This window comes from Eriocheir sinensis, unplaced genomic scaffold (genome assembly GCF_024679095.1).
Source record: "Eriocheir sinensis breed Jianghai 21 unplaced genomic scaffold, ASM2467909v1 Scaffold30, whole genome shotgun sequence".
In the NCBI taxonomy this organism is placed as follows: Eukaryota; Metazoa; Arthropoda; class Malacostraca; order Decapoda; family Varunidae; genus Eriocheir; species Eriocheir sinensis.
This window is the reverse complement of record NW_026111610.1, coordinates 143,711-171,361: the sequence shown is the minus strand read 5'-3', so window position 1 is coordinate 171,361 and position 27,651 is coordinate 143,711.

Here is a 27,651-nt window from a genome sequence, read left to right as displayed (position 1 = left end):
AGTTCGTACTAAATGTCGTCTAACCTTGATTGAGGTGAATATGTGTCTTTGTCTTGCGAAGTATTATGTTAACCACAGAGTGGAGTTAGGATCTACATAGAGAGATGTACACATGAGGTATGCAAACCAGTAACACACTGACTTACAATTCTGACTTTAAAGTTCGTACTGAATGTCGTCTAACCTTGTGTGAGGTGAATGCGTGTCTTTGTCTTCTGAAGCTTCCGATTCTGAATCTAGTTCGTACTGAATGTCGTCTAACCTTGTATGAGGTGAATGTGTGTCTTTGTCTTGCGAAGCTTCCAATTCTGAATTTAGTTCGTACTGAATGTTGTCTAACCTTAAATGAGGTGAATGTGTGTTTTTCTCTTCCGATGCTTCCGATTCTGAATTTACTTCGTACTAAATGTGGTCTAACCTTGATTGAGGTGAATATGTGTCTTTGTCTTATGAAGCTTCCTATTCTGAATTTAGTTCTTTCTTAATGTAATCTAACCTTGTGTGAGGTGAATGTGTGTTTTTATCTTCCGATGCTTCCGATTCTGAATTTAATTCTTACTAAATGTGGTCTAACCTTGATTGAGGTGAATGTGTGTCTTTGTCTTGCGAAGCTTCCAATTCTGAATTTAGTTCGTACTGAATGTTGTCTAACCTTAAGTGAGGTGAATGTGTGTCTTTGTCTTTCGAAGCTTCCGATTCGTTAACACTCCAATTAAGTAAATTAAATGTCAAAGTGTGTCCGTGACTTGTAGTTGTAGTTCGAATTAACTTTTAGTTCTTGCAGTTGATTTGAAAGATCTCAGTGTGGACACGCTACATGTAATGCATAATTTACAATTGATCTGAATGTCGCTTCAAGACTAAAACACATATTCACCCGGAGCCTTCTTAGAAGGTTAAGAACGTGATAGCGTAAATGTCGTCTATACTCGAATGTGTTTCTGTGCACGATACTGACTTATTTCTACAAACTTTGATGAAGATCTTAAGTCACCATTATTCCTTGCTGTCAGTATTGTCTAGATATAGTTGAAGAAGAATTGAGATGCAGAACAACAGTATACTTTTTTATTAACTAAAAATATCATAATTATATACATGTGTGTTATGAAACAAATTTAACAGGGACTAGCTAAACTGTGCAAATCTTGAACCCACCTGACAAACTCTGTGCAAATCCTGACCCCAGTTTCTTCTCCGGTTAAACTGTGTGTAGATCCTGCCTGTGACAAACTCTTTGCATATCCTGACCCCAGTTTCTTGCACAAACTATGTGCAAGTTTCTTTTCCGTTTAACTTTGTTCAAACACATTTATTATATAACACTTTAAAAACGTTTCGAAAAATATATTTAAAATATTGGACCCTACTTTAGCTAAACCCTATTTACATACATGTGTTACTTAACTCAGAATTTCTTGAGAGTAACAAGAGGTTCTCGAGGTTCCCTTGTGACATGTACAAATGGAATGTGACGATATGGTTTGTTTCTTTTCACCGTACGTAATGATACAGGTTTGTTATCTTTGATTAGGTTTAGTGGCTCTTCTATAGGGTTGTTGTCTTTGATTAGGTTTAGTGGTTCTTCTATAGGATTGTTTTCTTTTTTTTAGTGTTTCCTTTTTCTGTATTTTCTGGGCTTCCTGTTTTTCTTTTTCTGAGTTTTCTGGGCTTTCTATTTCTATAATTTCGATGCTTTTCTGCTCACTCCCCTGTTTGCTTTCTTCTCTCAAGTTCTTCAGCTTTTCTTTGAGCTTCTTCAGATTATTAGAATACATGTTTCTCATGAGCACATCCTGCTCTTGGTGTACCATCGTGTTTTCGTTTTGTTGACATGGAGCGTCAGGAATGTTCAGGTGGGTGCTGGAGTAAAACTGCATGATCTTCATCATGAACAAGTACAACTGACGTCCAACTACCTAGAATGGGAGATTATGATTAGATAAAATGTAAATGCAACTCGTATAGAAGCTATCTCCACTCCTACTTATTTTTTTTTTAAATCTTTACCTTAATGTTGTAAACTTCATTTAAGTTGGACACATGAGGCTCTGGGTCAACTAGTTTTGGTATTTTGCGATCTGAAAATACAAGAAAGAAATTTGAAGATTCGTATAATAATAATAATGTTTCATCTCAATAAAATATAACATTTATCTAGTCTGGACATTTACCTGAGTCTCAGTTGAATATCTTTTGCGTTTTAATCTTCTCTTCTTAGAGTTAGCTTGTTCGTCTGTCTTTAAATCTCGTGTCGGACAAGCACAAATCCGCAAGTGAAACACGTCGCGTCCCAGTACTGTACCATCTGTAACACTAACACAAATACAAATGTACTCAAAGTTACAGGAAATCCTTGGATAACTTTTCCTTGATTCACTCCATGAAATCTTTTATCAGAAATAACATTGGTAATGTAATAGCTATATCCGATCACAAGACGATGAAAGCCAAATCAACGACTGATTGTCTGACGGCGGTGCAGTCTAAGAAGAGAAAATTAGACGAAGAAAATGTTGCAACTAACACAAATACTACGGCTACGGCCGTACCTCCTAGTCTTGTTAATGAACCTAGAACTGCATATTCTGAACAAGCTATGGATGAATTGTCAACATATTACGCTGTGTTACTCTCCAATGTTGACAGATTCAAGCACAAGCACGTAAGATTGGCTTCTCTCATCAAACTGTTAAGTTACTTGAAAAAGAGAATCAACATAACGGACACGCTCAACACCCTGATTCTAACCCCACCTGTAGAAGTGACGATTTCGGAAAACGGAACCATTCAAGAATCTGTGGCAAAACTGTTGACACGACAGAGCGATCGGTTGTACGTTGTTGCAGAAGATGATGATGGTGGTGTAGTAGATATCGATCAGCGTATGCGCGATGTTCTTAACACGCGTCGCAAACTCGAAGAATGTTTGTCGCGTCAACATCTATGCGATAACATGGTGATGAAACAACTCTCTACCCTTTTAGGTGCTATACCATGTTACAGTACATACTTACACAAAGCATTCGCGTGGCATTGTAAAGTTGTCATTCGTAACAGACTCGTCGACATGATGCTTTCAGGAGAATCAGACATCACCGACACAGCTAAAGAAATGTATGCTAGTCTGAATTTCTTTATTAACTTCCAAATTGATTCGAGATTGTTGTTTGACAGAAATGTTAACGATAATACTTTAGAGTCAATGTCGTTCCTGATAGACAGATTGAATCAAAGTGAATACGACCTCTGCTCGCCTGGTGCTAAACATGTTTGTTTCATTGACGTCCATTCAGACGCCAGTAAGTTTCCTTTGATGAACACCAAAGGTCATGCGGAATTGTAAGTAAGTGTGGTCAACGCCCCTGGCAGCTTACGTCACCAAAGGTCATGCGGACTTGTAAGTAGGTGTGGTCAACGCCCCTGGCAGCTTACGTCACCAAAGGTCATGCGGACTTCGAGGTAAGTGTTATGTGCAATCAGCGCTATTGCTTACGTCATTGGTGTCATTATTAACCTTGTCAACAACAATATCCAAATTTGGCATGTGTTAACAACCATCCCTTATTATCAATTGATCGGAAAAATAACAACAAGACTAAAAATCACGCAATGCTTCCTGCCATTTTTAGCATGAGCATAACACTCCTTACGATTTACGTCATCTCAATCAATCGTGCCGAATCCAACAATGTCCAAATTTAGCTTGATTTGGCATACCTTTATTACATGCCAAAATTGGATAACCACGCTTACGTCATTAACAAGTGCGTGATATGCCAAACTACGACTACGTCACAGTATGTATCGATAGGAGGTATTGCTTACGTCACTACATGTGGTCGATTATCACCCTCGTGTTAGAGAATACTTCACAGTATTGATTGTTAGTGCAATTTATACCCTCGTGTTTTTGCAGGTGATTATCACCCTTGTGACTACGTCACAGTATTGTTACGTCACTACTATTTTTGCAGGTGATTATCACCCTCGTTATTGTTATAGACTACGTCACGTTATTGTTACGTCACTACTACATGTGCAATTATCACCCTCGTGTTTTTACAGGTGATTATCACCCTCGTGTTATTGTTAGACTACGTCACAGTACTGTTACGTCACTACTATTTTTGCAGGTGAATATCACCCTCGTGACTACGTCACAGTATTGTAACAGGTGATTATCACCATCGTTATTGTTAGAGACTATGTCACAGTATTGTTACGTCACTAATACATGTGCAATTATCACCCTCGTGTTTTTTTACAGGTGATTATCACCCTCGTGTTATTGTTAGACTACGTCACAGTATTGTTACGTCACTACTATTTTTGCAGGTGATTATCACCCTCGTGACTACGTCACATTATTGTTACAGGTGATTATCACCCTCGTGTTATTGTTAGACTACGTCACAGTATTGTTACGTCACTACTATTTTTGCAGGTGATTATCACCCTCGTGACTACGTCACAGTATTGTTACAGGTGATTATCACCCTCGTGTTATTGCTAGACTACGTCACAGTATTGTTACGTCACTACTATTTTTGCAGGTGATTATCACCCTCGTGTTATTGTTAGACTACGTCAAATCCACTCAACGATTTGATTTGTTTAACAAACATAGCCAAAGATTTATGCAGTAAAATATCGACACCTAATACCACAGGTATGTTACGAGAGTAATCGTACGTGGGAGACACCCAGAAGCGAGAGTGAAATATATCCAGTATACTCTGAACGGCATTGACGATAAAGTTGCGAACGAATACGTGAATTGACTTAACACCTCTAAGAATACTAGTCAGTATATCGTTGTTGGTTTTGTCGTTGTATTCACTGTTATTGTTTTTACCGGCTATAAAATCAACAAAGGGTTTACTTGGATCGTTAGCCAATGACGACGAGGAGCGCATGATCGTGTCCGTTAAAATCAAACACTCTCTTTCGGTAGGTAATGGTGGTGGGGAAGAATGCTGCGATGGTCGCGTCACATCCCAAAGGAACTTCTTGTAAGCGATAACTAAACCTGCGAACCGCAAGGCAGTGCTAGTGTCACCATTGACACGCTTCAATTTGTCGTGACTCATTACTTCTTTCAAGACGTACGCTCTTATCTTATCGTCTGACAAATTTAAGAGTCAGCTTTCTCACACGATGTAGTTTGGAAAGCCTTGTTCATGACACTAACCCCGTTGAGAATCTCGTTTAAATTTGGCTTCGTTTTTGGATACGATGCTGTTTTGGAATAGTATTTCTTTTCAAGAGAGGCGGTCCTCAATTGTTTGTAAGCACCGATGACAGTTTGTGCGATGGCCCAGTCCGCCTGTTGACTCAATTCATCAGGTTTCTCAGTTCCGTATAGTCGTTTAGCCTTGTTGTACCCCATTAGATTGAAAGCCTTTTTAATTTCAACACAGAAGTCGATCAGGTTAAACATTTTTTTTTTATCTGTTTCACTTAAAGATGAAGTCTTGTTGTCTTTCGAGATACATCTAAAGAGAATGTTGTTCAACACGAACGACACGAATAACCCGCGTTGCATGAGACTCGAGTTTAAAAAGATTTCAATGGAATCGTTTTTAAGGAATTTGCACAATACATTCGCCGCTACGTGCAAATGGGACTTGATTCCATTCGCGGCCAGTAAATAATCGTATGTGATCGAATGAACACTCTTTTGGTTCATTTCTTTAATCGCTAAAAGTTTGGACGCTATGTAAAGATGTCTTTTATCGTATGAGTCTTTGCTTAACTCGTTCATGATTCCAATGTGCACGTCTGACTTACTGTGTTTGTGGGCTTCCACTATGGCACGTAATCTCATGTGCTACTATCACAAGTATGATTGTGTGGTGTGCTCAAAGCCCTTCACCCACCGCGAATTGCAACATGGCAGGACCACATTGATCTTCAGACAACACCATCCCTTCGTCATCAGGGAATTCGCACTGTTGGACGATGACATGAACATCATGGATTCACACGTCATCAATAACAAAGCAGCTGCATTCAAAGAAGAGGTTTCACCTGGTGTCTTCAAGTTCATCGATAACAGGTATGATCCAGTCGTTATCAGTGAAAATGTCGATGAGGATGGGTACCCCTTGTACAGTCCGGTTGAATGACCGATGACGAAGTCAACGAGGAGGAGGAGGAGGAGGATGACGATGACGACGACGAGGACGATAACGAAGAGGAAGAGGATGACGATAACGAAGAGGAAGAGGAGGAACAGGATGACGAAGAAGACGACAACAACAACGAGGAGGAGGAGGAGGAGGAGGAGGATAATGAGGTGGACATTCCAGTCTACGCACCTGGTGAAGAGGAGGAGGAGGAGGAGGAGGATGTTCCAGAGGAGGAGTCGGTTCCAGTTCCAGAGGAGGAGATGGTTCCAGTTCCAGAGGAGGAGTCGGTTCCAGTTCCAGAGGAGGAGTCGGTTCCAGTGAAGGAGGAGGAGTCGATTCCAATCGGTAATGAGCTTGTTCCCTTCGTTGAAGAGGAGACGACTGAAAATCAGCTATGGCGTGTTAAGACGAGTGTCCTCATCACCCGCAAATTGGTTGCAGTTCCTGGTAATAAGAAGGCGAATACCAAGCGTCATAATGAGGATACTGACGACTTGCCTGTGCTTGTTTTTGACGTTGCTGCTGCTGATTGTAAATACATTGTTTTTCCGCAAAATCACGAGGGTGTTAATTGCACATATAATAGTGACGTAACAATATTGTGACGTAGTCTCTAGATTCTGCAAAAATAGTAGTGATGTAACAATACTGTGACGTAGTCTAGTAATATCATGAGGGTGATAATCACCTGCAAAATCACGAGGGTGTTAATTGCACATATAGTAATGAAGTATACTGTGACGTAGTCTTTAAATTATCTGCAAAAATAGTAGTGATGTAACAATACTGTGACATAGTCTAGTAATAACACGAGGGTGATAATCACCTGCAAAAAACACGAGGGTGTTAATTGCACATATAGTAGTGACATAATAACACTGTGACGTAGTCTAATAATAACACGAGGGTGATAATCACCTGCAAGAAACACGAGGGTGTTAATTACACATATAGTAGTGACGTAACAATATTGTGACGTAGTAACAATATTGAGGGGAGCGTCCCGCTCGCCTCAGAATCGGGCTACTGGAGAGTCTAAAACACACATTCACTCTTTCGCTCTCAACCCAGCATTCAGCGTCCCGCTCGCCTCAGAATCGGGCTACTGGAGAGTCTAAAACACACATTCACTCTTTCGCTCTCAACCCAGCATTCAGCGTCCCGCTCGCCTCAGAATCGGGCTACTGGAGAGTCTAAAACACACATTCACCCTTCCGCTCTCAACCCAGCATTCAGCGTCCCGCTCGCCTCAGAATCGGGCTACTGGCGAGTCTAAAACACACATTCACCCTTCCGCTCTCAACCCAGCATTCAGCGTCCCGCTCGCCTCAGAATCGGGCTACAGGCGAGTCTAAAACACACATTCACCCTTCCGCTCTCAACCCAGCATTCAGCGTCCCGCTCGCCTCAGAATCGGGCTACTGGCGAGTCTAAAACACACATTCACCCTTCCGCTCTCAACCCAGCATTCAGCGTCCCGCTCGCCTCAGAATCGGGCTACTGGAGAGTCTAAAACACACATTCACCCTTCCGCTCTCAACCCAGCATTCAGCGTCCCGCTCGCCTCAGAATCGGGCTACTGGAGAGTCTAAAACACATTCACCCTTCCGCTCTCAACCCAGCATTCAGCGTCCCGCTCGCCTCAGAATCGGGCTACTGGCGAGTCTAAAACACATTCACCCTTCCGCTCTTAACTGAGCATTCAGCGTCCCGCTCGCCTCAGAATTGGGCTACTGGCGAGTCTAAACACACATTCACTTCCGCTCTTAACAGAGCATTCAGCGTCCCGCTCGCCTCAGAATCGGGCTACTGGCTAGTCTAAAACACACATTCACCCTTCCGCTCTCAACCCAGTATTCAGCGTCCCGCTCGCCTCAGAATTGGGCTACTGGCCAGTCTCAAACACACATTCACTCTTTCGCTCTCAACCCAGTATTCAGCGTCCCGCTCGCCTCAGAATCGGGCTAGTGGCGAGTCTAAAACACACATTCACCCTTCCGCTCTCAACCCAGCATTCAGCGTCCGCTCTCGTACATTCTCAACTATAAGAAAAAATTGCTTAGTGTGAATGTAGTGTTTGTTTTCATGATGTGAATGTATATTTTCAGTCTTAACTGGCACCAAATCTACTCGCTTGTGCCGTCCATCTATCTTCACTGACGTTGCTCCGCCACTATCCGTTATCCAAGCCCAAACCCGCCCCCTCTGCCTCTCTTAATTCGTGTTGTTAGTTCTGGTTATTTTTTTCATTTACTCCGCCCACATGACACATGACACATCACTTGTACCCCCCCCCCTCCCTCCTCCTTGTATACACAACACCTGGTATAAATGGGAAGCACGGACGGCGTCAGTCATTGTTCGGTGTAGAAAGCTAGACACAACTTAATTCAGTTAAACTTTCAATCTGAAACACTATCATGTTTTCAACAACTACTGTCGTCGATGACGCAACTACATTAATACCTTTTGTTGACAAGAAACGAAAAAACCTATTGACGAGAAAATAGTTTCAAACTTTAAAAGATCAGATCTTGAACATCAAACAGCGACATCGGCTGCCCTGTCCAAGAAAAAAGATTGGTGACATACGTCAAACGGTTAACAACGGTGGTGGTAGCAGATACGACGACAGCAGTGACGTAGGCAGCAGTACTTGCAAAAAGACATAGCTGGGTCCTCTGAGAACAACCAAATCATCACCACCATCAACAACCACCGCCCTCGTAATCGACCACCACAACATCATCATCAACGACAACACCACCACTTCTCTCCACTTCCTGTCAACCGTCAGCCTTATCACTATGAGGGTGGATACGACTCTGGATCCAGTAATAATCGTTATTCACATTACAGGTCAACAGAAGCTATCCCAAACACTTCTTACCGTGTTGGTGGTCATCATGCCCCTTATGAAGGAGAAGAATTCTACGGTGACGAGGATGTGTACGAATACGAACAACGTCACGAACCCTACATGAGATATCGCCAGCCGCATCACAACCACCCTTCTGCCTATATTCCTCGTCAACCCCACCACCACCTGGTCCACCGCTGCTTTCTTCCCACCTCACAGACCTGCACCGTCAATGACACATCACACTAACGCTTGTTTTAAATAACTGCGGGAGATATACACATGTAGCAAACACGTTTGTTCCCATGCCCCGCCCACTCCTTCGTTTCCTCCAGTGGTGCATGGTATTTAACAGTGGCTACGTCACATCCTGTGTGTGTGCGTGCGTATGTGCGTGTGTGCGTGCGTGCGTGCGTTGGTTGGTTTTATACACCTTTACGTGTCTTGGTTTTCGTATTTGATGTAGTTCGCTAAGTTGGTTCTGCGGAACGTCAGATTCTACTTCATAGTTCTACAATATAGTTTATCTTTGACTTTTTCAAACATATTTGAAAAAACCAAGTACGTTTTATTTAACATAAATATAAATAATTTTACATGAAATGTTTTCTTTTTTTAATTGTAATATGTAAATTAAAAAAAATAGAGAATGGATTAACTTTTATTGGATATCTTGATAATAATTGAAATGGATCCGGAGGATGACGCAGAACTTAAAGTTAACTTTGCTGGCCTCATCGAGGTAGTAGCTAACCTATTAACTGTTGCTACTCCTTCCTACAGAGATGACACGGCTACCGATAGTATGTGTCATGCGGCTTTGAATCATACCGTGGTTGACACTTCTCTCTCTCAACGAGTCGTTTCTGATTTAGAAATTCTTTCCAAACAAAAGAGGAAATAGATTCGATTTTAAAACATTTCTTAAACATGTCGGAGATCCCAAAATGATGAAGAAGCGAACGTTGTCAGAAGAAAACGATTCAACGCAAAGAGAAAACCGTCTTAGCGACAGTAGCCGGAGAAATCGATTTTCATGATCCGTTTGAAAAATTAGATCTTTTTGTCAAGATCATTAATCAAGAAGGTTGTTCTATCGGAGTACAGAGATTATACACCTCAGGTAACAAATCACTGTCAACGATAGCTTTGGTGTGAGTCATAGGAGTAAGGTCATCGAATGCTTGCCATCTTCGTTTATAGTTTTTCCCAAATTTAGGATTGAGATCTTGAGATGATGGTTGTTGTTGGTTTGTAATTGATTCATATTCTTCTACTGATTTGTTAACCACATTGTCAATCATTCTCTGCATGACCTCACAAGTTGCTTGAACACCCAGGTTCCAGTCTGGTATTCCAGTCTTCCAAAGATTCGCCGCTAACAATCCTGCATTTTCAAATTAGTTATTCCAAACTTGTTAATGTTAACAGAGTCCCCAAAGATGATGAGAGGTGCCGTGTCCAACATGCTGTAAGTGCCCGACCACATACAGCTTAGGATAGTGAAGACTAGAGCGCGGGCGTGCATGTTCAATCCACTAGGGGTTGATGACGGTGATGGTGGAAAACACAAGGGTAGAGCGTCCAGAGTTTTCAACAACATAGTAACTATGACTTGTCCTAAAATGACACTACTTGCATCTTTGATACCATACTCATGGCGTTGTCTTTCAGTGAGTGCATTGAACACATTTCCACGCAGAGTCATCCTCATGACGCCGTCGGCGTAACCACCTTCGCCTTCACTTGGGGACTGTCTGAAATCATAGTTCTTGTAATCCTTAAAACTATTAAAGTCACTGTAAGCGAACATCGGAGGTTGTAAGAGCATGTGAATATCATCGTTGATGAAAGTCCACATGTTAGTGATGTATCTAGGAACTGCAACCCTATCCTCTCCGTCTTCGTTGTTTCGAATTGGAAGTACACTGCTGGTGAACGGTGTCTCTAACATCAAGGTTTCAGCCAGGTCGATACTGACGGTGTCGGTCAGATTGACGTAAGGATCGGGAATGCTGTCAACGTGAGTGGAGACCAGACCATGCCCATCGTAGTACGTTAGTTGCTTATCATCATCACTTTCCTGGACGACGACATTCTTGAAATGTTTGGCTATAGTCAATGGATGGAAACCGATCATAGTTGCATTGATGTCGGTTGTAATGACTGGTATGTTTGTGTTTGATGTAATAGGAGGATTCACATGGGTAGTTGTTTGCATGACTTCCAATACTTGATAGTTCGTCATCTCTTGATTTTTCTTTACAGCTAAAGCCGTTTCGTTAATTCTCTGTTGTCTCTGCAGGTCGAGTTCTAGACAATGGAAGGTGTCTCTGCATCGCAAGGAAGAAGCGAATGCCTTGTAGATGTGTTCGTAGAACTCATTTTTCAACATTTTCATAAGGGATCTGAATAACTGACAGGATCGCATCAAGCTAAGGTTCTTCCGGGATGTCGCAATGAGGTCGTTCAGAGTCATTTGCTGTTCTTCATCCATGAAACATTTTTGCACATCGTTCTTAAATTGCAAACGGTCATTCAGACTTAAGACTTTGAGATAAGGAAACAAACTCTTCTGTGAATAATTTTTTTGGACGAGTTCATTTTTAGTTTCAGATTCAACTTGAACGATTCGAGCGAGAATGTTCTGTATCTGCTCATTGGTGAGAAACGGAACGATCTGTTCTACTTCAACACATACTTGTTTCTGGTTATCTGTCTGAAAATTATCATAAGCTCTTTTCATTTCTATAATCATGTCATCTATGTTGATCCCCGTCTTCATGTACCACCCTGATGACACATATCTCTTTCAACAAAAGTTCATACTTGTTCTGACCGCGTTGCATACACATTGGGTGGGCTCAGGAGAGCTTGTGATGCACCCGTCGTACGTATACTTGTGGTTCATGAAATTTTGTACGTATACTCAACTGTCCACTTAAATATCTATTTTAAGCACACACGGACCCTTAAGTATGATAAGTCACTACATGAATATTATTAGTATATTTGAAAACTTTAATGTAAGAGAAGAACAGCGTGTATCACAACAAACGAACGTCGTTATGGCTATGTGTTTTGGCGAAAACTTTACCTCTTTTGCTGGCTTAAATGATCTGAAAAGAAAACACGAACCACCTATACCCATACCAAGAAAACTATCTAAACATCCACCACCCGAACCTGATGAACCGTAGCCTGATTGTTATGAAAATAGTGATGACGACGACGAAGCCGATACAAATCGCGTTACTTCCAAACATAAGGGTGTTATTCACATACAGGAAATCTCAACACGAGGGTGTAAATACACACAGGAAGCAGGAAGTCCTCCTATCAACTGTGACGTAGTTTGCTATCTGTTAATCACCTTGCACAAACTGTGATGTAGTCTGTCTCCTAATAACACCTGTTCAAATACGAGGGTGTTAATCACAAGGGTGATAATTGCACACATGAATCAATAATATAACCAATGGTAGTCTCCTAATAACGCCTGATAAAATACGAAGGTATAAATACACACAGGAAGTCCTCCTATCAATCAATACTGTGACGTAGTCTGCTATAACACGAGGGTAATAATCACCTGCTAAGGTGTTATTTGCACACATGAATCAATAGTAGTGACGTAAGCAATACCTCCTATCGATATAAACTGTGATGTAGTCTGTCTCTTAATAACACCTGGTCAAATACGATGGTGATAATCACAAGGGTGATAATTGCACATGAATCAATAATAGTGACGTAAGCAATGGTAGTCTCCTAATAACGCCTGATAAAATACGAAGGTATAAATACACACAGGAAGTCCTCCTATCAATCAATACTGTGACGTAGTCTGCTATAACACGAGGGTAATAATCACCTGCTAAGGTGTTATTTGCACACATGAATCAATAGTAGTGAACCTCCTATCAATATATAGACTACGTCACAGTGTTATTACGTCACTACTATATGTGCAATTAACACCCTCGTGTTTTTGCAGGTGATTATCACCCTCGTGTTATTATTAGACTACGTCACAGTATTGTTACATCACTACTATTTTTGCTAGAGACTACGTCACAGTGTTATTATATCACTACTATATGTGTAATTAACACCCTCGTGTTTTTGCAGGTGATTATCACCCTCGTGTTATTATTAGACTACGTCACAGTGTTATTACGTCACTACTATATGTGCAATTAACACCCTCGTGTTTTTGCAGGTGATTATCACCCTCGTGTTATTATTAGACTACGTCACAGTGTTATTACGTCACTACTATATGTGCAATTAACACCCTCGTGTTTTTGCAGGTGATTATCACCCTCGTGATATTACTAGACTATGTCACAGTATTGTTACATCACTACTATTTTTGCAGATAATTTAGAGACTACGTCACAGTATACTTCATTACTATATGTGCAATTAACACCCTCGTGATTTTGCAGGTGATTATCACCCTCATGATATTACTAGACTACGTCACAGTATTGTTACATCACTACTATTTTTGCAGAATCTAGAGACTACGTCACAATATTGTTACGTCACTATTATATGTGCAATTAACACACTCGTGATTTTGCAGGTGATTATCACCCTCATGATATTACTAGACTACGTCACAGTATTGTTACATCATTACTATTTTTGCAGAATCTAGAGACTACGTCGAATCTTTGGAAGACTGGAATACCAGACTGGAACCTGGGTGTTCAAGCAACTTGTGAGGTCATGCAGAGAATGATTGACAATGTGGTTAACAAATCAGTAGAAGAATATGAATCAATTACAAACCAACAACAACCATCATCTCAAGATCTCATTCCTAAATTTGGGAAAAACTATAAACGAAGATGGCAAACATTCGATGGCCTTACTCCTATGACTCACACCAAAGCTATCGTTGACAGTGATTTGTTACCTGAGGTGTTGAAAAATCATCTTGAGAAATTGTTATTTCAGAAACTGAAAGAGCAGACATTATTTCAGAAACAGAAAGAGCAGACAAGTAGTAGTACAACTCAGACAGGTGAGGAACAGCAGAGCGAAGAACATAACAACCTCTCTTCGGTTGTTCGCGCTTGGAAGTATCCACTACAGTCTTCTTATGATGAATGCCAATCATTTCTCCTTAATCGACGAAAAAAGATAATTCAAAACAGGGAGATCACAGCTACTGCCGACGATGAAATCATTTTGACGTCGTCATGCCATAAGTCAAATGCAAAAAAGAGTGACAAGAAGTTTCTCACTAACCCAACGGAACAAGCGATCGATCTATTGTATTTGTTCCTAAAATGTGAAGACACAGTTACACTCCAAAACAAATGTGAAAAGTTGAAGAAGGCGTCAATTGATTTTGTATTAGCTTATAGTCTACCTCTCATTGATCTGTTGGAAGCTATTATGTTCAGTAAAGATGAACGAAGAATGGCAAACATTAAAATATTAGATAATACACTACAAGAACTACCTCAGCATAAATTAGTTCCTAAACATCTTCTGTTAAGAACAGAGAATGATATTTCAAATTCTGAGTTAGATCAGATCATGTACCCAATGGAACTATTAAAGGAGAAATTAAGCGCAGGGAGAGGTGAAATGGATTTGAATTTTAATGAAGATGTAATAACGTTTGAATTAGAAAACCAAAATATGTTAAAAGATGCAAGGACTCAAGCTGTAATGGACAACCTAGTTTCTCATCCAATAGTCATGGAGTGTATGAAGAATGCAACGGTGCTAAAAGAGTTGGTGTCTAAGGCTCATCTTTCCTCTATTGTATCAAAGTGTCCCAGTGATCAGATCCAGTTACAACTTCATGTTAAAACTATGACTTTGTAGTTAAATATATAAAGATTCTAAACTTGATAGTCATGGTATGAAGACTGCAAAAGTTCATCTGTTCTCTGATATAAAGTGTCCCAGTAACGGTGCTGAAAGAGTTGGTATCTAAGGCTCATCTCCTCTGTGTCCTAACTCTATCCCAATACTATGATGTAAATTTATACAGTACCGCTTCGAGTTGTGAAGATTATATTTTTCATTTGTTGTGTAGAACAATTTTGTACAACTTCCGAATATCATCTATACTCTATTGAGGTGAATATGTGATTTCTTGGAGCATCCGATTTTACCTTGACAAATGTGTGTTTTAGTCTTTTTGGACTTCCGATTCCAACATGAGTGTCCAATTCTATGTTAATTCTATGACTTTGTAATTAATTGATGAAAGTTCTCTATATCAAAGTGTCCCAGTAACGGTGCTGAAAGAGTTGGTGTCTAAGGCTCATCTTGTCCTAACTCTATCCCAATTATGTTCTGAATGTCATTTATACTCTATTGAGGTGAATGTGTATTTTCTTCTTTTTGAGCGTTCGATTCTACCTTGACAAATGTGTGTGTTTTAGTTTTATTGGACTTCAGATTCAAACATGAGGTGAATGTGTATTTTTGTCCTATAGAGTGTCCAATTCTGACTGTCCATGTATATATTAAAATGTAACTATGATGAAGATTATACTTATTTCAATAAAATTATAATATATATATTAAATTTTCTAACCTACCTTTATCTTATCGGACTCTACATTTCAATCTAGACCCCACTCTGTGTAGCGATGTGTACACCCCCATGCAGATCTGGACCCTACTCTGTGTAGCGATGTGTACACCCCTATGCAGATCTGGCTGCACTCTCTGTATCGATGTATACACCCCCATGCAGATCTGGACCCTACTCTGTGTAGCGATGTGTACACCCCTATGCAGATCTGGACCCCACTCTGCACTCTGTTTATCGATGTATACATCCTCATGCAGATCTGCACCCACTTTGTTTTCATGCAGTTATATAATCTGAAGTTCGTGTGTCCCTCATCCACATGTTGCAAAATTAAAGCACAAGCCACTGAAGTTGTCTTGCACGTAGACGTAAAATATCGGACCCCACTTTTGTCTTCTTACGGTTGCGGAGCGTTAGATTTTTCCTTCTCCAGTACTCGCTCTCCAGACTGGGAGCAGTTTTGGGTTTTGGTGTTAGTCTGTATTTATTCAACATGTTATACTATAAATTCTATTTAACGTTGATTTGTAGTTTCAAAAGTAAGTAGCGCAATTTGCGACTTGTAATTCTATTTCAATTTATAAATCTAGAATACACATTGCACATTGGGTACTCACCATTAACTTGAATTAACTTCAGACGGTTACTGCGTTCAGTAAACTATATAAAAAATCATGCTGATTTTAATATTGATAATTTGTTTACCTAAACTACATTTTTTAAGCAGTGAGAAATTGATAATTTTGGTACCTAAACTACATTTTTTAAGCAGTGAGAAATTGATAATTTTGGTACTTAAACTACATTTTTTAAGCAGTGAGAAATTGATAATTTTGGTGAGTATTTAATATTCAAACCTACAAAAAAGGTAGAAAACATTGAGATAACTGGTGAAATATAATCGTGTCCTTGTCTTTCAAAACTTCCAAAACAAACAAAACTTCCGAGACATGTTAGAGGACGTCGTCTAACCTCTGTTGAGATGAATGTGTGTCTTTGTCTTACAAAGCTACCGGTTCTCAAACATGTGAAATAAAGATAGGGACACACACATTGAATGTCGTCTAACCTCTATTGAGGTGAATGTGTGTTTTTGTCTTGCAAAGCTTCCGATTTTCACATGTGAAATACAATTCAAAATTAGCTAGTAAAGAGTTGATTTGGAGTTTGGACGACATTTATATTACACATCCGAAACATGTTAGTAAGAGTTTGGAAGATAGATATAGTTACAGTTGAATGTCGTCTAACCTCTGTTGAGATGAATGTGTGTCTGTCACACATTGAATGTCGTCTAATCTCTGTTGAGGTGAATGTGTGTTTGTCTTGCAAAGCTTCCGTTTTTCACGTGAAATACAATTCAAAATTATCACGGTAGAGATTTGATTTTGAGTTGACGAATTAATAAAAGACATTCATACAATGTTATATTTATTCCAACCTTATTTTTTATAATTTTACTTTTACAGGTTTTCTTCAGTGTAGGCGAGCATGGTGAAAAATGTTTTTGATTCGACCGATTGAACAGCCTGAGGAGTTTGTTCTGTATTAACTTGAACCAAAAAGACGCCTTCGCCTTGACTGTCTGCTACACTCATAAGCTCATGGATGGCTGGAAAATGTATGTTGCATCACTGTTGTCACTACGTGTTGAAAACATGGAAACATACACTTTAAAGTTTGCAGTGTTTTAAAACGAATTTTAAAATTAATTATATTGGCCCCAGTAGATATTTTGTCGATCCAAATATACAAAAGACATTAGGCACTATATCATTTTCTGAAAAGTATTATCAATTAATTGGATCGGGAAGGCTCCGTGCTGTTGAGGTATGTTTGTGTTAACATAGGTAGTTTGCGTATTATCATCGAAATAAAAATTTAATAGACTTAACCGGTTTTGTTTGTGAAGTCGTTTGTTCTGCAAAGAGGATTCTTGAAGAAGAAGTGTGTTCATATTACTCTCACTGAGCAATTGATGATCATCGATTAATTGTTTAACATCGACTGTTAAATCAAATATAATATCTTCGTTGACATTCGACACGATACGTGCCAGTTGATTCCTCACAGTTTCGGTTAAGTTGACTTTAATGATTTCACTAATCTTAGTTTTTAAAGATTCTGAATTGAACACTTGATCTGAGAAAGCCAACATAGATTTATTCAAAAACAAGTTATAAAACGTATCAAGATTTTTACTAACAATGTATCTTTTCAAATAATCGTATAACAAGTACAAAGTCAATGGTTGATTCGGAATTTCTTTCTGAAGTGTAACCAACCTCTTGTCAACTAAGGCTTCAATTCTTTGCTTCACGGTGTCAGAGAGTAGCCATCGCTGCCTGCGGTGCTGCTGCTAAAGCAATCCGTCGTCTATTTCACTAACGTCTGCGTCCTGTTCTGCAATTAAGGGTTCGCGATGTAACAAACGATTCTGATACACAGCCACTAACGTAACGCTTATGGCTACGAAGACCATTAACAATATCAAAATCGACGAATCGTTCATCGTTATTATAATTATTCTTTTAACTAGATTGAAAAATTATTACACCGTCCTTCTGTATCTTGACAGAAGAATTGCCAAGTAATCACACGTCTGTTAAATAGCTAATTATGTTTAACACACCTAAGTCTCAGCGCTCACGACTCGGTCCGCCTTCCTTTATTGTCTCAATTTTAGAGGGTGTGCAAAATAGATCTACTCTCATGAAATATTCGCTAATAAAATCCTTCATACTTTTGGCTATTCGCAGGAGACTCCTATTGGTTTCGATGAGTCCTGCTACGGTTATATCTTCTTCGCGTCGAACAAAGTTCATATCGTATCCCACGGAAGATAACAGTCGAATACAAGCCGCCTTTTATTTGGTATTCGTGTGGCAAACTTCAAACATCGTCGAAATCGTTTCGGGTTGAATCAATATACTTTTGGCAAGAATCACATCGTCATCGAAATCGAACAATCGACTCCACCATTTCTCATTAACACTGTGAGTGAGTATCATAAACATTCCGTCTCTCAGGTTAGATCCCAGACGTCTGTAATGTTCTACCATCGCGGTTAACAAGACTGCTCCTGCATGTTCAACTTGATTGTGTTCATAGTTGTTATAGAATTGGTGGATGACATTGCTCCATCGCTGTGTTTGATCCTGTCCAACGGCGAGTAATCCGCAAGTCTGTATCTCCATTGTGAAGCAGATGGATTGGATGTGCTACAAGCCAATGATGCGGATGCGTCGTCTACCTTTGTATTATCTTGTGTCAGCAGTCTGTTCATTACCTCACACAAACCCGATTTGAATTGACCGGGGAAGCGAAATAACCCAGACGCGAATAAAAACAACGTTACTGATTTTTTAAGTTTCATATAAAATCTTACTTTTCATTTACATAAACGGGAAAGAGAATGGGATTGTATATCTTGCATTTAGAAAGAGGTTCTTTTCTGTATTTGACTGAATAAGGTGACAGGGTAGTATAACCCAGGTTGGATTCGTACCCGTCCAAGTACGTCATCTGAATGACTTCGTATTGATCTTCAGCTCCCAACTTCATCTTCTTGCTATCTTTCGAGATTCCTCCTATCGAAGTAATGATAGGATTGAAAGAATCAGCATTCAGTTTACTGGAGGTAGTTTCGATGTCGTAGTAGAAGACGCGATGTAACCTGTCCATTCTCTCCATCGCGTCAAAAGATGCGTCTCCTGTTAATCGTTCGAATATCAACACAGGTTCTTGCTGTCCGTCTAAATGTGCCGACCAGACTCGCGCTCCTTCCCTTGACCCTAGAGTTCGCATTACCTTGGCTGATATGCGATTGCTGTTCAGGTAGCCTTTAGCACGTAGGGATTGAAAACCGGTCACCTCGAGATAAACTATTGTTTCGTCACAGAAATCTGCATAACTTCTTAGAACATTATTATCGTCAAATTCGAATCTTCTGTTTTCAATGTCCATTTTATTTTGTAAACTAGTTGACACACATCTGATATCACCTCGCCTGCAGCTGTCAGTGATTCTCCTCTGCAATGGGCCTCGAAGACGAGACGGTGTACTATCTCCTCGTTGGGCATCGGCAAGCGTCGCAGCGTTTCCAGACATGCCAGTTCGTTGTAGTCTTTAAACTTCTTTTCCTCAAAAGAAGCATTTTGGAATCTCAAGAGTTAGGTCCGACGAACAAGACATCAAACAAAGATCCTTCTGCTCTGCCTTTGTGGTTGAAGAAGAAACAGTTGATCACCACTCTAAACAAAATATTCCCAAACTCGTTATGTTTGCAACTTAAAATCAGATTCCAAAATTTAAAATCAGGTCCCAATTTGTCTTCAGGTCGAAGGTCAGACAAACGATCCAAGTGAATAATCAACCGCTGATCAACGTACTTTTCCATACAGTTTTCGATGTAAGACTGCAATTCATCTCTTCGTTTGATTACAACACTCGACTTAACCATGAAGAAAAGGTGACAGAAACATGAAAGACATTTCTCCTTCTCACCCAATCTTATTTGACTCTCTTGTCCATGGATGCAATGCTGATTGTGAGTGTTGATGGAGAGAAGACGTCTTGCGGCCGTGTAGTTCTTTTCGTTATTGATATTGCTGCTGTTGTCGTTGCTAGCGGCGGCGGTGCCGGTTGGTACTGGTTCGCGACAGCGTGGGATGATAGCAGCAAACGTGTCATAGACATAGAATGAACGCGAACCTCCTTCGCTGCTGCCCTGCTCCTGCTTGAAGAATAGAGTAACGTAATCTAGCACGTCGTGATTGAGCACACCCATGGGTATCACATCCCATAAGCAGTTGTGTTTCAAAAAAACAGCTAGGAAGAGAAGTAGATCAATATCGGTGTGAATTTCAAAAGATACTTGATGACTGTTGAACAGATTGAAGCAATCGAATCCTGATTTGTCAAAACAAGTAAAGTAAGAGTCTGTATCTGTTCTTATGGTCATGCCAACTGTAGTGGCAGTTGATTTTATATTGGCAACGGCTCTGTTGAATTGTTCTATATTACCATTGTTGACCAATCTGGTAAAACATCTCTTCCATTCTTCTATGTGACGGCGATGATGCCGTTCCAAGACATCTGAAGGACGAATAAAAAGACTCAATTTTGTTAATAGATTCGTAAAACTTATTATTATTGAACAACAAAATATTTTCGCGTGTCACTTTACTTAAAATAGTAAATAATATTTGACGGTTTTGTCTTCAACGAAGCCCGCCTGCTCTTACTACTGGTACACTCAAGTGCTGGGCTTGTATTTGTACGCAAGGAGCATCCCACCCGATCCTTCCCTCCCCTCCTCCATCCTTATCCTTCCTCTCTTGCGTCACAGTCATGATACGGGGAAGGACCGCCTCCACCCTTCTTACATCGGATGGATGCTTGACTATTGATGCCAGGTGTTGTCTGTCATCCCGCATTTATTTATCACACACGTAACATATTTTTCGGATAGTGTATAAAATATAAATTTGTTTTGATTCAATATGTCTTACAGCGTTATCAGCAATCCTTTCAAACTGTGTCTCGTTGAAGTTGTACGATTCATAGGCTTGAGTGATCAATTTATCGACACAATCAGTGATATTCTCTAATGTGCGCCAATAATAGGGCGTTAGAGAAACATGCATGCTCGGTCGCCTGTCCTGGTGAGACGGTTTGTCGCAACGGACACACACTCACTTTGACCAAACTGCGAGTGTCTAATCCCCACTGTTTAATTTTGAGTTCGTCTTCTTTGCTGATAATCATCGACCGTAATTTTTCTGACATTGTTACTTTCGTATTTTCTAAAGAAGATCGCGTCACGATATCTTCGGTGGTTTTTGACGAAACGTTGATGTTGATGTTGTTGACGTTCTCAATGGCAATCTTCTTGACCAGAGATAAGAGTCTGTATTGGTAACGGTTTGAATCATTTTTTTCATCTTCGATAAACATATTGGTTTGAAAATTTCGGTCGAGGACGATTAGACGTCCGACCACCATTAGGGAAGAATTAAATGGAACTAAACAAATTCGAACTAAATTCAGAATTGGAAGCTTCGGAAGATAAAGACACATTCAACTCACACAAGGTTAGACGACATTCAGTACGAACTAAATTCAGAATCGGAAGCTTCGGAAAATAAAGACACACATTCAACTCACACAAGGTTAGACGACATTCAGTACGAACTAAATTCAGAATCGGAAGCTTCAGAAGATAAAGACACACATTCACCTAACACAAGGTTAGATGACATTCAGTACGAACTAAATTCAGAATCGGAAGCTTTGGAAGACAAAGACACATTCACTTCAATCAAAGGTAGACGACATTCAGTACGAACTAAATTCAGAATCGGAAGCTTTGGAAGTCAAAGATACACAATCACCTCACACAAGGTTAGACGACATTCAGTACGAACTCAATTCAGAATCAGGCTTCGGAAGACAAAGACACACATTCACTTCAATCAAAGGTAGACGACATTCAGTACGAACTAAATTCAGAATCGGAAGCTTTGGAAGACAAAGACACATTCACTTCAATAAAAGGTAGACGACATTCAGTACGAACTAAATTCAGAATCGGAAGCTTCTGAAGACAAAGACACACATTCACTTCACTCAACGTTAGACGACATTCAGTACGAACTAAATTCAGAATCGGAAGCTTTGGAAGACAAAGATACACATTCACCTCACACAAGGTTAGACGACATTCAGTACGAACTAAATTCAGAATCGGAAGCTTTGGAAGACAAAGACACACATTCACTTCAATCAAAGGTAGACGACATTCAGTACGAACTAAATTCAGAATCGGAAGCTTTGGAAGACAAAGATACATTCACCTCACACAAGGTTAGATGACATTCAGTACGAACTAAATTCAGAATCGGAAGCTTCAGAAGATAAAGACACACATTCACCTCACACAAGGTTAGATTACATTCAGTACTAACTAAATTCAGAATCGGAAGCTTCAGAAGATAAAGACACATAAACCTCACACAAGGTTAGAGGACATTCACACAAGGTTAGACGACATTCAGTACGAACTAAATTAAGAATCGGAAGCTTCAGAATATAAAGAAACATACACCACACACAAGGTTAGATGACATTCAGTACGAACTAAATTCAGAATCGGAAGCTTCGGAAGACAAAGATACACATTCACCTCACACAAGGTTAGACGACATTCAGTACGAACTAAATTCAGAATCGGAAGCTTCGGAAGACAAAGATACACATTCACCTCACACAAGGTTAGACGACATTCAGTACGAACTAAATTTAGAATCGGAAGCTTCAGAAGATAAAGACACATTCACCTCACACAAGGTTAGACGACATTCAGTACGAACTAAATTCAGAATCGGAAGCTTCGGAAGACAAAGACACACATTCACCTCACACAAAGTTAGACGACATTCAGTACGAACTAAATTCAGAATCGGAAGCTTCGGAAGACAAAGACACATTCACCTCACACAAAGTTAGACGACATTCAGTACTAACTAAATTCAGAATCTGAAGCTTCGGAAGACAAAGACACACATTCACCTCACACAAGGTTAGACGACATTCAATACGAACTAAATTCAGAATCGGAAGCTTCGGAAGTCACATAAGGTTAGATGATATTCAGTATCGGCGTGGATACTTTTCTTATGACTTTAGAATTCTGAGTTTGTCTGTGTATGTTGCTTAAAACTCAAATTAATTTGTTAGGTGAATATTTCTTAACTTCCTCATCTCGTAAATATGTTTCGATAATTGTCACACCGCAGTGTCTACTCCAACTAAAAGTGAATGTATTTCCTTGTCTTACGTAGTCCGTAAGAAGTGGATGCATCAGAACTGAAAATCACACAATCGCCATAATGGATCGAGGTGAATGTGTGTTTTAGTCTTCCGAGCTTCGATTCTGTTAACACTCCAGGTTTGATCCAATATTTCAAATTTAGGACTGGGGTACAATATTGTATTGTTGTTGTTAGTGTTATCCTTTTGTCTTTATAACAGAAAGACTGGGGTCCAATATTGTATCGTTACTAAGTATGTGCCATGTGTCACAATCCCCATGCAGCAGGGAAAGCGGGTAGCGTCCAATTCTGATTCTGGTATATCCGAAACGGACACATCGACATTGGATCTTGAGTATTTTCTCTTTTCTTAGATGAAAATGGTAGCTTAGGATAATTCAACCTTTTGCCTATACAACAGAAAGACTGGGGTCCAATATTGTATCGTTGCTAGGTACTGTGTGCCATATAGCGTCCAATTCTGACTTTGGCTTGCACTTTGAATCTTCTTTCTCATTTAACTTTTCTTAAATGAAAATAGTTATATTTCTTTGGTTTTGAAGTGTTTAAAATTCGATACTTCAAAAAATTTTCAAATTCACACTGCTCAAAAATATAGTTCAGTTTAATAAATTATAAATATAATGTATCTGATTCGGATGTGTAGAATCGGACGCTCAGTAAGGCAAAGACATATATTCACCTCAATGAGTTTTAGACGACATTCAGACATCAGAATTGGACGCAATATAGTACAAAGTCACACATTCACCTCAATGGAGTTGAGACGACATTCAATGAAACTCTAAACTCTGTTAAGGTGAATGTTTGTGTTTGACTTATTGAGCGTCCGATTCTGATGTCTATTAAAGTTAGAATTGGACGCTACATAGTACAAAGTCACACATTCACCTCAATGGAGTTGAGACGACATTCAATGAGACTCTAAACTCTGTTAAGGTGAATGTGTGTGTTTGACTTACTGAGCGTCCGATTCTGATATCTATCAAAGTTAGAATTGGACGCTACATAGTACAAAGTCACACATTCACCTCAATGGAGTTGAGACGACATTCAATGAGAATCTAAACTCTGTTAAGGTGAATATGTGTTTGACTTACTGAGCGTCCGATTCTGATGTCTATCAAAGTTAGAATTGGACGCTACATAGTACAAAGTCACACATTCACCTCAATGGAGTTGAGACGACATTCAATGAGACTCATTCACCTCAATGGAGTTGAGACGACATTCAATGAGAATCTAAACTCTGTTAAGGTGAATGTGTGTGTTTGACTTACTGAGCGTCCGATTCTGATGTCTATCAAAGTTAGAATTGGACGCTACATAGTACAAAGTCACACATTCACCTCAATGGAGTTGAGACGACATTCAATGAGAATCTAAACTCTGTTAAGGTGAATGTGTGTGTTTGACTTACTTAGCGTCCGATTCTGATGTCTATCAAAGTTAGAATTGGACGCTACATAGTACAAAGTCACTCATTCACCTCAATGGAGTTGAGACTGAGCGTCCGATTCTGATATCTATCAAAGTTAGAATTGGACGCTACATAGTACAAAGTCACACATTCACCTCAATGGAGTTGAGACGACATTCAATGAGAATCTAAACTCCATTAAGGTGAATGTGTGTTTGTCTGTTGTGATGCATCCAATTCTTAATACGAGTGTTAACAGAATCGGAAGCTCTGGAAGACTAAAACACACATTCACCTCGGTTAAGGTTAGATGACATTTGAATGTCATCTGAACTCCATTAAGGTGAATGTGTGTTTGTCTGTTGTGATGCATCCAATTCTTAATACGAGTGTTAACAGAATCGGAAGCTCTGGAAGACTAAAACACACATTCACCTCGGTTAAGGTTAGATGACATTTGAATGTCGTCTAAACTCCATTAAGGTGAATGTGTGTTTGTCTGTTGTGATGCATCCAATTCTTAATACGAGTGTTAACAGAATCGGAAGCTCTGGAAGACTAAAACACACATTCACCTCGGTTATGGTTAGATGACATTTGAATGTCGTCTAAACTCCATTAAGGTGAATGTGTGTTTGTCTGTTGTGATGCATCCAATTCTTAATACGAGTATTAACAGAATCGGAAGCTCTGGAAGACTAAATCTCGGTTAAGGTTAGATGACATTTGAATGTCGTCTAAACTCCATTAAGGTGAATGTGTGTTTGTCTGTTGTGATGCATCCAATTCTTAATTTGAGTGTTAAGCAACTATTACATACTATGTTACAGTATTGTCAAAATCGGAAGCTCCGGAAGACTAAAACACACATTCACTTCGATTCCTTAAGGCTAATGTGTGTTTTTCTGTTGTGATGCATCCAATTCTTAATTGGAGTGGTAACAGAATCAGAAGCTCCGAAAGATTAATACACACATTCACCTCGATCGAGGTTAGACCATTAGGTCTTCATGTCGCATTGGTGGCTAGTAAACTTATAGTTTACCCGCGTCAGTACCAATTCGAAAACGTGTTCTGTTCGGAGGGAAAACAACATAGCCTTGTTTTTAATCCTAGTACGTCCAAGTGGAGTAGCGGGTGTAGCATCAACTTTAACATCTTTAAAATCCATGACGTTACTTGCATCGCATTTTGTTTTAACTATAAAAACTAAATTCAGAATCGGAAGTATCGGAAAACAAAAACACACATTCACTTCAATCAAAGGTAGACGACATTCAGTACGAACTAAAAATCAGAATCGCAGCTTCGGAAGACAAAGACACACATTCACCTCACATAAGGTTAGACGATATTCAGTACGAACTAAATTCAGAATCGGAAGCTTCGGAAGACAAAGACACACATTCAACTCACACAAGGTTAGACGACATTCAGTACGAACTAAATTCAGAATCGGAAACTTCGGAAGACAAAGACACACATTCAACTTTCATTTCCAAGTTCTAGAAGGGTTGATTCTAAATTCTAACATGGTAGACAACTGAAGTGAAAATAACGCAGACGGATATTATAATCGTAGTTCTTTAACTTGTCCACAACACCCCACCCCACTGCTGCTAATCTGTAGCCTCCCTCCCTCCTCCTCCTCCTAGTTTGAGCCACCCTACCACCCACCCACCCCTCCCTCTTGTTTTCCAAGTGGGGTCCAGATCTGCAGGGGGGTCATGACATATAGTGATTCGTAATCCGTCCGAAATTAATTTTGCCACGAGAATGGGGAGAGGGTGGTTGTGACAGCTGTGTAGGTGGTGGTTTAGGTGGTGGTGGTGGTTTAGGTTAGGTTAGGTGGTGGTGGTGGTTTAGGTGGTGACTCACTCACTCACACCCGCCTTAAGCCTCCTACTACTACTACTAAGCCGCCGCCGCCACGACCACCCACCCACCCACACCCCCACACACACCCCGGTTTAGTTCCGCAATAATTTCAACAATGTATATAAAATGCAAATATATCAGGTAAATCTGGACCCAGTTTAGCAGGGCCACACACCCACACCCACCACACACCCACACCGTACTACTAATGGTGACGTAGTATCTCTTATCAACACATGCTAAATCACAGGTGTTTTCTAAAGACCACAATCCATCATAAAGATGTTGATCCTCAACAGCTATACAATGTTTTAACATCACCATGTTGTATACACACATTTCTCGATATCTAGTGTCTAGAATAACACTCTCATCTGCTTGGAGCACCACATCCAATCCCGGTCCCACATATTGCAACTCGTAACAGAAATGCTCAGGACAGACACGTTCGACACCAACAACGATCTGTATGCATTCTTTCAACCGCAATCCGACGCTTACCTCTGTCAGGTATTCGATGAATTTATCTGCACTGTCTAGGAACTTGTACACCTTACCCAAAGTAGGTATGAAATAAACACCCAATTTGACGCGTAATATGTACTCTTCTCTATAGTCCACGCTAACACTAGCGTTGTTGTCCATTTTCACATAGTGTCGGTTTTTCTCATATTTGTCACACAAGAGTTCCACTTCTCTTAAGAGCGTTGACTGCTTGCTTTTTAATTTATGTAATGATTCTGCTTTCAAGTGTATTACGATTTCGATCAGTATTCAGGTGCTGTGTTAGTATCAGCGGTTATGTCCATCTTAGCTCAGGTTGAAGCCGGTCAACGATCAGACCGCAACATCCTTAGGAGTTTAAAAGCTAGTGATGTTGAAAATCAAATCTTATGCAGGATGAAAAAGCAAGGTTGTCCAACGATTAAATTAAATTTTGTCTTCGGCATAGG